Here is a 14,318-nt window from a genome sequence, read left to right on the forward strand (position 1 = left end):
GGCAGCTGCTAGGAAATATTATGACAAGCCTAATTATCTGATTTTCCAATATGCAGAATACTAGAAGAGTTACTATAAGGGGAGCTGCATTAACAGCAGATGAAGAACCATCAGACAGTGGGAAGACAATGAGAAAAAAAATTATAAAATGCTGGTACAAGAATTAAAAGCAGAAGGACTTCCCTGGTGGTGCAGTGGATAAAACTCCACGCTCCCAATGCAGGGGCCCCGGGTTTGATCCCTGGGCAGGGAACTAGATCCTACATGCATGCCTCAACTAAGAGTTCACATGACACAACTAAGGAGCTTGAGTGCCGCAACTAAGGAGCTGCTGAGCCACAACTATGGAACCTGAGAGCCGAAACTAAGGATCCGGCGAGCTGCAACTAAGACCTGGTGCAACCAAATAAATTAAAAAAAAAAAAAAAGAAAAGAATTAAAAGCAGAACAGATTTCATTCAGTAACACAAATATTCCTACATAATAAGACTCTGGGGCACCATTCTATCACCTACAGAGAATAATAAACTAATCCTTCTAGTATGTTTTGAATCAGTAAAATGAGATGAAAATCTGCTTATAAGTCAGTATTTCAGTGATTTATGGGGGAAGGAGTGAGAATGAAAAGGGAGCATTGTGAAGTTTGAAAAGACCCAGCTGCGAATCAGTCTTAGTAAGACACTGTTACCAAAGACAATGTTCTGGAATAAAAAAAAAGTTAAAAATGTAAAACATATTTTAGAAGGTCTCTATCCAAAACTTATCTATCCAAAATAAACTGTTTGAATTGGAAAATTTCACTTAAATTTAATTGCAGTTATACTTTCTACAACTGGATCCATTCAATTCTCCTGTGTGATTTCAATAACCCATCTTTTTAAGTCTTGTTTTTTAAGTCTCCTTGCTCCTTCATTACCCTGAACAGACTACTTATCAGTACCTATGGCTTCAGGGCCCTCTTAAGCTTCAAATCTACTTCTATTACTTCTATGTTTAAAAAAATATCACAGGGCTTCCCTGGTGGCACAGTTGAGAATCCGCCTGCCAATGCAGGAGACACAGGTTCGAGCCCTGGTCTGGGAAGATCCCACATGCTGCGGAGCAACTAAGCCCTGTGTGCCACAACTACAGAGCCTGCGCTCTAGAGCCTACGAGCCACAACTACTGAAGCCTTGTGCCTAGAGCCCATGCTCCGCAACAAGAGAAGCCACCGCGATGAGAAGCCAGCACACCACAACAAAGAGTAGCCCCTGCTGGACACAACTAAAGAAAGCCTGCGTGCAGCAATGAAGACCCAATGCAGCCAAAAATAAATAAATAAATTAAAAAAAAATCACAGTAAAAGGCAAGAAACTAGGATACAAATGACTAGTGGAGATAATGCTAAATAAAACACATTCACACTATACTATAAATTAGCCTCAATCAGGAATTGGTGCCTTAATATCAATTAATGGCAAATGTACAATGTTTGATTTGAGAGAGAAAGGTTAGACAGGGAGCCCTGATCACCTAAGGGAGAAAAGAAAGGTGAAAGGGGAATCACCAATTGAGGACAGAAAACAGGACACTGGAACACCAAAAACACACTTTGTTAATTTTAGCATTTTACTGAGTGACAGTGGTGTGTATTTTCAAATGACAAAATAGATGTTATGCACAGGGACGTTTCTATCAATTTAGCAGAACACTGCTGTGCTATATGAAACTTACCTTTATATGATTTAGGAGATATTTTTAGAAGACCCACTTTATTATAAAGGAGTCTCATTACCTCAATTATTACATATAAACCACTTCATTCCAATATTCCATTCTTCTGACAGATTCACTCTACTGGAAAAGGATTCCCAGGTCCCCATGACTGCCTTTGAGTCAAATCCAGTGTTACCATATCTATTTTGATTCTTCTACTAGTCCTCTGCCACACTGTGCAATTACCTCTACCATCTAAAACTCAATTCTCATAGCTGACTAGCTCTACTGCTAAACCTATTTCTTCATCTATAAGATGAGAATAACATTCACTTTCATATAATTATTATGAAAATTAAGAATTTCCAGTTTCTGATCTAGCATGTAAGCTTAGAAGTCACCACACCACCCTAACAAAAAAATCAACAACTCTTCTTAGATTGGTCAGAGATGTGATGTCAGAGAGCAAACTGCTGACCCCAAAACTTGAGAGACAGACGGATACAGAAAATCACAACTTACCAGAGCAGAAACCTGTCAGCAGAACCAGTGCTGGGGTAGGAAAACCTGAACTGTAATTCTGCTGGGGACTGTATGATTACTAGGGGTTCAGTGTGAACAAGTCTGAGTTAAAAACTCCAGGGGGACCCCACAGTCAATTCGTAAGTTTTATTTCCATGAGCTTTGCCAGATCCTCCCAGTGAGTATCAGAGAAAAATTCCCCTCATGCTCCCAAGAGGAGGAGTGGGAAAGGAACCATTTTGATATATGCCAGAGCATTCTATTCTTCTTCACCTAAGGGGGTAGAGGCGGACACTGAGAAGCACTGGGAACTGCAAATTAAAACAAGCAAACAAAAACACCACTTACACCTATTAGAACAGTGAAAACTCAAAACACTTGACAGTATCAAATGCTGGTGAGGATGTGGATGGAGCAACAGGAGCTCTCCCTTACTGCTGGTGGGAATGCAAATGGCATAGCCACTTTGAAAGACGGTTTGGCGGTTTCTTACAAAACCAAACATACTCTTACCATATACAATCCAGCAATTATGCTCCTTGGTATTTACCTAAAGGAGTTGAAAACTTATGTCCACCCAAAAACCTGCACATGGATGTTAACAGCAGCTTCAATCATAATTCCCAAAACTTGGAAGCAACCAAGATATGCTTTAGTAGGTAAATGGATAAACTTGTGGTGCATCAAGACAATGGAATACTATTCAGTGCTAAAAAGAAATGAGCTATTAAGCCATGGATAAACACGGAAGAAACTTCATTGCACGTTACTAAGTGAAAGAAGCCAATGTGAAAAGGCTACATGCTGTTTGCTTCTAAATATATGACATTCTGGAAAAGAAAAAGTGTGGAGACAGTAAAAGATCAGTGGTTGCCAGGGGTTAGGAGGAAGGGATGAACATGTGGAGCACAGAGGATTTTTTAGGCAGGCAAAATACTGTATGATACTATACATAACGGAGAATCCATGTCATTGTACATCCGTCCAAACTCACAGAGTATACAACACCAAGCTATGGATTTTGGATAATAATATTTTAGTGTAGATTCATTAAAAAAAAATTAAATGTGGCCCTATCAAAATCCCAGCTGGTTTATTTTCAGAAATTGACAATTGATCCCAAAATTCATATGGAATTATAAGGGACTAAGAATAGCCAAAATAATGTTGAATAATAAGAACAAAGTCTGAAGATTCACACCTCCTGATTTCAAAACTTACTGCAAAACTAGTGTAGGAGCAGCATTAAGAATAGACATGTAGGGCTTCCCGGGTGGTGCAGTGGTTGAGAGTCCGCCTGCTGATGCAGGGGACACGGGTTTGTGCCCCGGTCCGGGAAGATCCCACATGCCGCGGAGCGGCTGGGTCCATGAGCCATGGCCGCTGAGCCTGCGCGTCCGGAGCCTGTGCTCCGCAACGGGAGAGGCCACAACAGTGAGAGGCCCGCGTACCGCAAAAAAAAAAAAAGACATGTAGGGACTTCCCTGCTGGTGCAGTGGTTAAGAATCCACCTGCCAATGCAGGGGACACGGGTTCAATCCCTGCTCCGGGAAGATCCCACATGCTGCAGAGCAACTAAGCCCATGTGCCACAGCTACTGAGCCTGTGTGCCACAACTACTGAAGCCCAGGTGTCTAGAGCACATGCTCCACAACAAGAGAAGCTACTGCAATGAGAAGCCCATGCACTGCAACAAAGAGTAGCCCCCACTCACCGCAAATAGAGAAAGCCCGCACACAGCAAGGAAGACCCAACACAGACAAAAATAAACAAATAAAATTTAAATTAAAAAAAAAAAGAATAGACATGTAGGGACTTCCCTGGTGGCACGGTGGTTAGGAATCTGCCTGCCAATGCAGGGGACACGGGTTTGATCCCTGGTCCGGGAAGATCCCACATGCCGCGGAGCAACTAAGCCCGTGTGCCACAACTATTGAGCCTGCACTCTAAAGCTCGCACACCACAACTACTGAAGCCCACATGCCTATAGCCAGTGCTCCACAACAAGAGAAGCCAAGAGTAGACATGTAGATCAATGGAACATAACTGAAGAGTCCAGAAATAACCCCTTAACACTTAATGGACAATTGATTTGGGGCACAACAATGGGGAAATATTGAACAAATGGTGCTCTGACAGGATAGTCACATTCAAAATAATAAATTTGGGGCCTTCCTTACACTACACACAAAAATTAACTCTTAAAAGAAAACACAGGAGTAAATCTTTGTGAATGTGGGTTAGGCAAAATTTTCTTAGACACAACACCAAAAGCTCAAGTGACAGAAGAAAAAATAAACTGGATCCACCAGAATTAGCAATTTTTGTGCTCAAGTAACACCATCAAGAAAGTGAAAAGACCATAGCAAAGGAAACCATAAACAAAACAAAAAGACAACCCACAGAATGGGAGAAAATATTTGTAAAGAAAGTGACCAACAGGGATTAATCTCCAAAATATACAAACAGCTCATGCAGCTCAATATCAAAAAAAAGCAACCCAATCGAAAAATGGTTGTTGGAAGATCTAAATAGACATTTCTCCGAAGAAGATATACAGATGGCCAAAAAGCACACGAAAAGATGCTCAACAGGGCTTCCTTGGTGGCGCAGTGGTTAAGAATCCGCCTGCCAATGCAGGGGACGTGGGTTCGAGCCCTGGTCCAGGAAGATCCCACATGCCACAGAGCAACTAAGCCCGTTCACCACAACTACTGAGCCTGCGCTCTAGAGCCTGCAAGCCACAATTACTGAAGCCAGCACGCCTAGAGGCCGTGCTCCAAAACAAGAGAAGCCACCGCAATGAGAAGCCTACACACAGCAATGAAGACCACGACTAGAGAAAGCCCATGCGCAACAAAGACCCAACGCAGCCAAAAATAAATAAATTAATTAATTAATTAAAAAAAAAGATGCTCAACATCACTAATTATTAGAGAGATGAAACTCAAAACTACAATGAGGTATCACCTCACACCGGTCAGAATGGCCACCACCAAAAAATCGACAAACAATAAATGCTGGAGAGGGTGTGGAGAAAAGGGAATCCTCCTACACTGTTGGTGGGAATGTAAATTGGTACAGCCACTATGGAGAACATATGGCGGTTCCTTTTTTTTTTTTAAAACATCTTTATTGGAGTATAATGGCTTTACAATGTTGTGTTAGTTTCTGCTGCATCACAAAGTGAATCAGCTATATGTATACATGTATCCCCATATGCCCTCCCTCTTGGATCTCCCTCCCACCCTCCCCATCTGACTCCTCTAGGTGGTCACAAAACACTGAGCTGATCTCCCTGTGCTATGCAGCTGCTTCCCACTAGCTACCTATTTTACATTTGGTAGTGTATATATGTCAATGCTACTCTCTCACTTCGTCCCAGCTTACCCTTCCCCCTCCCCATGTCCTCAAGTCCATTCTCTACATCCGTGTCTTTATTCCTGTACTGCCCCTAGGTTTGTCAGAGCCATTTTTTTTTTTTAGATTCAGTATGGCGGTTCCTTAAAAAACTAAAAATAGAGCTACCATATGATAAGCAATCCCACTCCTGGCCATATATCTGGAGAAAACCATAACTGGAAAAGATACATGCACCCCAATGTTCACTGCAGCACTATTTACAACTGCCAAGACATGGAAGCAACCTAAATGTCCATGAACAGAGGAATGGATAAAGAAAATGTGGTACATATATACAATGGAATATTACTCAGGCATAAAAAAGAATGAAATAATGCCATTTGCAACATGGATGGACCTAGAGATTGTCACACTGAGTGATGTAAGTCAGACAGAGAACGACAAATATCATATGATAGCGTTTATACGTGGAAACTAAAAAAATGTTACAAATGAACTTATTTACAAACAGAAACAGAGTCACAGATATAAAAAACAAATTTATGGTTACCAGGGGGGAAAAGGGGGGAGGGATAAATTGGGAGATTGGGATTGACATATACACATATGTATAAAATAGATAACTAATAGGGACACTGTATAGCAAACGGAACTCTACTCAATACTCTGTAATGACCTATATGGAAAAAGAATGGATATATGTATATGTATAACTGATATACTTTGCTCTACAGCAGAAACTAACACAACATTGTAAATCAACTATACTCCCATAAAAATTAACCCCCCCCCAAACTAGTCTATCTGTAGGAACAAGCAGGAGAGATCACTCACAAAGATCTAATAATGATATTTGAAGGTTTTTTTGCAGAAATGATGGAAAAGTACAAATAAACTATGAAATTTAACAGGGTATGCTTGTTAGGGTCTCTAGAAGCAGAAAACAGCTTTATAGTGTATAATTACAAAATCTACTGGCTTTTTGTTTGCATTCGCTTCCAAAGATTCTGACAAGTCTTAAAACAGTCTCAGAGTAGATGACTATCACTGTCTTCATTCGTCCAAAATTCTGAAATTCTCATCACCAAAACAGCTGTCAGTCTGCTCCCAGTAATGTTATGTTCTTCTGAAAAATACCACTTCATACCCTTTCTCTGAGCGCTTTCAATGGAAGGATTATTCATGTCATATATGTTCTCTGTCTGTAATTAACTAAGAGGAAGGGACATAAAGATTTAAAGGAAGGTAAACTCATGGTTACCAAGGAGGAACGGGGGAGGGGATAAATTAGGAGATTGGGATTGACAACAGGTAACTAATAAGGACCTACTGTATAACACAGGAAACTCTACTCAAAACTCTGTAATGACCCATATGGGAAAAGAATTTTAAGAAGAGTGGATATATGTATAACTGATTCACTTTGCTGTACAGCAGGAACTAACACAACATTGTTAATCAACTATACTCCAATAAAAATTAATTTTTAAAAAGTGAAAAGACAGTCCACAAAACAGGAAAAAACTTGCAAATCTCATATCTGACAAGGGATCAGAATATATAATGAACTCTTACAACTCAATAAGGATCTGAATAGACATTTCTCCAAAGATGTACAAATGGCCGAGAAGCACGTGAAAAGATGCTCAACATGAGCCTTTACGGAAATGCAATCAAAACCACAATGAGGACTTCCCTGGTGGCACGGTGTTAAGAATCTGCCTGCCAATGCAGGGGATTCGAGCCCTGGTCTGGGAAGATCCCACATGCCACGGAGCAACTAAGCCTGTGCGCTGAGCCCGTGCTCTAGAGCCTGCGCTCTAGAGCCTGCCAGCCACAACTACTGAGCCCGCGTGCCACAACTACTGAAGCCCGCTCGCCTAGAGGCCATGCTCTGCAACGAGAAGCCACCGCAATGAGAAGCCCATGCACTGCAATGAAGAGTAGCCCCCACTCGCCGCAACTAGAGAGAGCCCGCGTGCAGCAACGAAGACCCAACGCAGCCAAAAATAAATAAACAAATAAGCTAATTAATTTAAAAAAACCCCAAACCGCAATGAGATACCACTTCATAGGCACTAGAATGGCTATAATTAAAAAAAAAAAGATAATAAGTTTTGATGATGATGTGCAGAAATTGGAACCCTTGTGCACTGCTAGTGGGAATGTAAAACCATACTACAAGTGTTTTGGAAAACAGTTTGGCAGTCCCTCAAAAGGTTAAACATGGAATTATGTGACACAGCAATTCTACTAGGAAGTGTATAACCAAGCGATATGAAAACATATCTGTACAAAAACTTGCACACAAATGTTTATAAAAGCATTCATAAGAGCCAAAAAATGGAAGCCCAAATGTTCATCAATGAAGAATGGCTAAACAAAATGTGGCTGATCCACACAATAAAATGCTTCACAATAAAAGAAATGAAGTCCTGATACATGCTACAACATAGATGAATCTTGAAAACAGTAAGAGACCAGCGACAAAAGACCACATATTAGTATGCATACTGGTATGCACTTCTCATTGGGGAAATGCAAATTAAAACCACAATGAAACACTTCTACACACTTATCAGAGTGCCTAAAATAAAAGACTGACAATACCAGGTGCTGGTAAGGATGTAGAGCAAACAGAACTCTCATATATAGCTGATAGGCGTGTAAACTGGTGAAACCACTTTGGCAACTTATTTTGAAATGCATCCAAAAATAGGATGGATTGATAAAGGGACAGGGTATGTGTTAAAACAAATATAGCAAAATGTTAACTACAGTCTAAGTGGTAGGAATATGGGTATTCAAACAATTCTGTCAACTTCTCTTTGTTTTTGAAATTTCCATAATAAAATATTGTGGGAAAAACTAAATATATACCTGTTCCATTACCCAGCATTTCCACTCCTGAATATAAACCAAATAGGTATTTACGTATATTTTAAAAAATGTTCACAGCACATTCATACAGTCAAAAACTAACACAACCCAAATATGTATTAATAGTAAAATGGGTTTTAAAAGTATATTTATACAACTGAATCCTCTACAGCAATGAAAAATAATATGAGCTACTGCCACAATATGGAACATCATAACCGAATTTCACAAACAATGCTGAACAAATTATTTAAGTTCAAAACTGGGCAAAACAAACAGAAGGTGGTAAGAGGTCAGAACAGTAGTTACCTTTGGGGAAGGGGTATTGACTGTTAGAGGAGATATGAGGGAGCCTTTGGGGGGTTGGATATTGGGTATATCTCGATGGTGGTTATAATATGTAAAAGGTCACCGGACTATATAGTTAAGATGTTATTTATACTATTAAAGATATACTCTTTATTGTATATAAGCAATAAAAAGGTTTTACACACACACACACATATTATACTTTAACTGTACAACATTATACAACTTCCTCTAAATTCATGCTCACCACCTACTGATTATTCTTCCAGCTCCAAGCTCCCCAACTCATAGTTTAATCAGGGCAGCTCTTTTGCTTTTATTATTTTTTACATTTACGTTCATCATTTGATGTCTTCAGAAGCTAAAGAGTTATTTTGTGATCCACTGCCCTATCATAAATTGATCCTCCAACTTAAAGTCTCAAGTTTAATACTTGATTATACTGTTTCACACTGAATAAGTGCTTCATGTCTATATATTAATCTTGCCTCCTTAAAGTGGTAGATCCTTAAGGGTAAAGGACTCATTTCTCCTTTCACCTTGGTGCCCAACACATACCTGCTGACGGATAGAAGAAATGAAGTATCAAGTGTCCTGGTTTTTATCCTTAAAGCCTTGCCATTCAGTTTATGGTAAACTGCTTTTTTTTTTGCCACATATGTAAGAATTAAATTGTTATACAAAATTACATGTAATTTTAACTAATTGGATCAATTATAAAAGTCTCATTCTTCTTAAAGCCATTCAGCTTCATAAGAATTCATAAAGTTTTAATAAATTTAGGAACTAATATATCTGGAGGATTGCTTTCTTCATTCCCACATCTTCATATCCCTTACTTACCTTACTGTATGCTCTCTGGATTAAGTAACAAGATAATTACTCAACTGCCCCTGGGAGCACACTCCATGTTGGCTATTTAATTAAAAGATAGGTATATGTGCATTCATATTAAAATGAACTCAAAGTATTTTTAATTGGTTACAATAAGGAACTCTTCTAAGACTTGAAAAGTAACATACCATAAAGTCAAATTGAATATCAAAACCAAAAGGTCAGGCAGATTCTCCAAGAGCAGAAAATATATTTAGTTCTCCCTTATCACTTTACTTTTCAACAGCATGTAGCAATTTCTTCTGCCATTAAAAACACACACACTTTGGCTATCTATGCGCTAGCTTTTCCTCACATCTTTCACTCACATTTCCACTCTGAGTCTTTAGTATCTTTACCACCTCACTCTTGATTTCATTTACATCACAACTGCAAAAATCCTGAATACTGAACAGGTTAACAATATCATAAATATTTGTTAAATTCTATATTAAAAGTTACTGACAAGGAATCAACTTCTGGAAATTTGTTACAGCCTATTTTTTAATAATCTGTTGATACAGGACAGAAACACATAATCCCTAACTCTTTGCTTGAAAAAAGGTAATACACAGAAGATAATTACATTCAGAAACGGCTTGAGGCAAGATGACAAAGAAATACAACATCTAATTCCAACTGTATTTACAATCATCCTCTTTTCACTTCCTTCCTCATTTCTAGAAATTTTGAACTTGGCTGAGACAGTAAAGACAGAAAGAAGTGGTACAAGTTGAAGAAAAAGAAGTCAGGGAAAACCTATAGTAGCCATTCTGTGACAATTTTTCTATGTAGAAGGAACCAAATAAAATTAAGATCTTTAAAAAAAATCCCCTCCTACCTAAAGTATTATATTATGATTTTTAAAAGATCTAAATTTTACAAAAATATATCCTAGAAAGTGCTAACTAAAAAATATTTTAAGAAAGTCAAGTTCTCAGACCTTATGTACCAAGTACTCATTACCCCTATCTTCTCAAGTTACCCTATAATTGGCTCTAGAATTAAACTGACACACAGACTGTCCTACTCTTAAAGGTGCTCATACATTCTTAATGGCAAAGAATCAGCCTTAATTAAAGGACATCCAGAGGGGTAGATCATGCATAAACAAACAAAACCCTTGTAACAATGGTTACAAATAAATAAGCAAAGATATTTGCTTAGTTACTAAAAAAAAGAAGAGGCAAGCTGGGCTACACAGAACACAGACCAAACTCAAATGAAAACAAGGTAAACAGATTAACTTTCCCAAAGCTTATGCACATTATAAATTAGAAGTGACAGGACAAAACTGAATATAGTCAGATAAAATAGTTAATGTGGGAGAGAAAAATAGCAGAACCCTTTAAAGTACAAAAGCCAAACACTAAAGCACAGGATTCTGGGAACAATTTATAAAGAATCGAACAACCGTAAGACTTCACACTCACAGAAAAACACAATAACTGATTTTCACATTTACTCAAGTATTTGAGTACCTGCTATGTGAAAAGCACAGTTCTAGCAATGCAAAGATGAATCATCAGACTTGGATTCTAGTAGGATACAGGCAACATTGTTATAAAGAATTAAAATCAAATAGGAAGGGTAAAGAAGTGTATAAAGAGGAGTAATTAAAATCAAATAGGAAGGGTAAAGAAGTGTATAAAGAGGAGTATTCTGGGCAACAGGAATAGAATGAGCAAAGGCAGAGGCTGGAAAGCAGAAGGCATATACAGAACATAGCAAACTTCAGTCTGACTAGAGTATAGGTTTTATATAAGACTACGAAAAGCTGGAAAAGTATAAAAGAAGCCAGATCATAACTCTGAATGCTAGGACAGATCTTCAGTGATGAGTCGGGAAGAATCATTAAGGATTAAGAGGCAAGGGAATCTGATTTGGATAGAATTTACTGAACAATAAATGGTTGGGGATGAAATGCATGGAAGAGGAGACATCAAATAGGTAATTGTGAGAGGTCATGAAGACCTCAGTTCCAGTGGTGACAGTGTAAGAGGGAGAAGGCAGAATTCTAAGTTAGACACCGGGTGTCTACAATGTGTAAGGTACCATTCCACTCCACTGAGAAACTTTTAAAATCTTAACACATCATTCTCACTTTTAAGGAAATGGTAATCTGGAAAAATAATAAATGTTAAAGCACCGAGAGCTAATAAGATAATACATGATTTCCAGATAAATATTACAAACAGAAAATACTACACTTGAAGAAATCAGGAGAGGGGAAAAAAATGGTCAGTGGAGGATTTATTAAAGAGGTTGGAGTTGATCTGCACCTCAATGAAAAGGTAAAATTTCAACAGGGGAGGGATAAAATTTCACACAAAGGGAGTTTTTTTAAGTTAAATAATTTGTTTAATAAGAGCAAGATAGGTGAGATACACTGAGGTAATTTCCAACAAAATAGTAAACAAAACACTAATACATAAAAAAAAAAATTAACTACCTGAACTTAACTTCATAAAGATACCAGAAAAACAAGTTATTATTACTATTACAGCTCTGAATGCTTAAAAATGAGTATCTTCTTATATTCTAGATCTTTAAATGAGAGGGGTTACTTTTAATGAGTTCTATAGGAGAGACCAAGCCTTAAAAAAAAAAAGTAACCTTCAGTCAGTTTGAAATATCCAGAATGTTATGTTTTGTTATTTGTGAAAGAAGTTCCTCAAGACACAACATAATCTGATAAACTCTCTTCATATTTTACACGTGATATGAACCAGGATATGAACTCAGACCCATCTGACTCCAAAACCAGAGCTATACTTGCACTCAGCACTGTATTACCAATAATTTTTCTTCTGATTTTAAAATCTCAAATGTATTAATCACAAAGTGCACAGCAGAAGGAAGAGATGAGTAAATCTCAAACTATATAACTACTGCAAAAGTGAGAGATACCACTTTATTTATATATGTATATATATATTCAGGTTAAAGTACTGTAAAGTGCTTTTTTGTTGTCGATGAATATTAATTTAACAGAGTGTCACTCCCAAATTAGTCATGAGAAATGGGGGTTTTAGAGTGACTAGTTAGTGGTTTCTCAATCTGTTCACTTACACCTTTCAAAGCTGGGCTACCTACCTGGCCCTTTCCTCTTATCAACCTTCATTCCTCAGCCTTTCATGACTTATCCTCCCTCTCACAACCCTTCTAAGACTGCCCTTGATGGGCAGATTTCCTCTGTATTCTTTTTAAACATTCAGGAAGGAAAGAGTAGACGACGTGCCAAATTTGTTTTTTACCTTCTAATTCAAGAAAAGCTCTAACCTCTTCCCTCCAATTTCTTTAAGGACAAAGATTTAAGTTCTTTCTCACAAAATAAACATTTTGTTATAGAATATAAACAAGATGGAAAAAACCTATTTTATCAATAATTATTTTAAACCAATGCCTATATTTAATATTATTGGGATTTGATTTTTAGGATTGATTCCTTAAAAAATGATCCATTATAAAGGAAAAAGGCACTAGGAATGTGCATAATTCTTACAAAACATTCTACTGCACTTGCCTCAAAATAAATATATTAAATCATTTAAAAGAAATCCAGTCATTCAACCAACAACTGACTGCCTAATGTGTGCCAGGCACTATTTAGGCACTTGGGAAACAACAATTTTTTAAAAACTCCCCTTTCCTCAGGGAGTTTACCACATAGCAGGAGGAGACAGATAATAAACAATAAATATAATAAGTAAAGACAATGTGTTAGAAAGTGATAAACGCTATGGAAAAAAATAGAACAAGGTAAGCAAGAATTCCCGGGTGCCAAGGCAAGTGCACTTTTAAATAGGGTGGTCAGAGAGGGTGTAAGAAGGTGTCATTTGACTAAAAACTTGAAGGTAAGGGAGTCAGCCATGATGATACCTGGGGGAAGAGTACTCAAGGCACAGAAAAAAACAGAGTAAAGGTCCTGGAGTATCCTAGAAACAAGGAGGCCAGAGGAAGCCAGCAAAGGGCAGAGTAGTAAGAGGTGTCATAAGAGCTCTGTATGGGAGCAGAGGGTATAGATCATGTAGGGTTTATGGGACACTAAGGAATTTGGCTTTTACTTTGAACGAAATGAGGATCCACAGAAAGTTGAGTAGAGTGTCATGATCTGTTTTACCATAATCACTCTGGATGATGGGTTAAGCATAGACTAAAGGGAGGGTAAGGGTGAAAGCAGAGAGACCAGTTAGGAGGCTACAAAAGAAACCCAGGAGAGAAATATGTACTTCCCATCAACTTTGACCACAGTAGTGCAGTGCTTACATTTAAGCATAAATAGATAAAACAAATCTCAGATCCTGTTAATAAGAAATAACTGGATGTTACAGAAGTTTTTTATATAGAGCTCTTGGCATATAGATACATTGTACATCTTTTCTTTTAACCATTCACTACAGAGAAATACCAAGTGTGTTCCTTTATAATCAGTTATTCCCTCCATGAATTTTTTAAAAATCCTACTGTAACTGAGACTATTCTTTAAGGAAATAAGCCAATATTTCTGTAGCTCTGTCAATTATACACTATTTTTGAAGAAAAAAATAAGTCACTTCCATCCACTGAAAATATAAATCATTTACCTTGGATTAGTGTTTCTCAGATCACCTGATTTACATTCCTAAAAACTTCAATTCCTTCAGGTAAGACAAATATCTACAAAAGTTACTCTT

At 37.8% G+C, this 14,318-nt stretch overlaps 1 protein-coding gene across 1 annotated transcript in view; it reads right to left on the reverse strand.

The window, feature by feature from the left end:
- Nucleotides 1–14,318, reverse strand: part of RNF11 (ring finger protein 11) — a 38,823-nt gene that overhangs the window by 21,875 nt on the left and 2,630 nt on the right. The window lies entirely within an intron of this gene.

Source organism: Lagenorhynchus albirostris, chromosome 2 (assembly GCF_949774975.1).
Source record: "Lagenorhynchus albirostris chromosome 2, mLagAlb1.1, whole genome shotgun sequence".
Lineage (NCBI taxonomy): Eukaryota > Metazoa > Chordata > Mammalia > Artiodactyla > Delphinidae > Lagenorhynchus > Lagenorhynchus albirostris.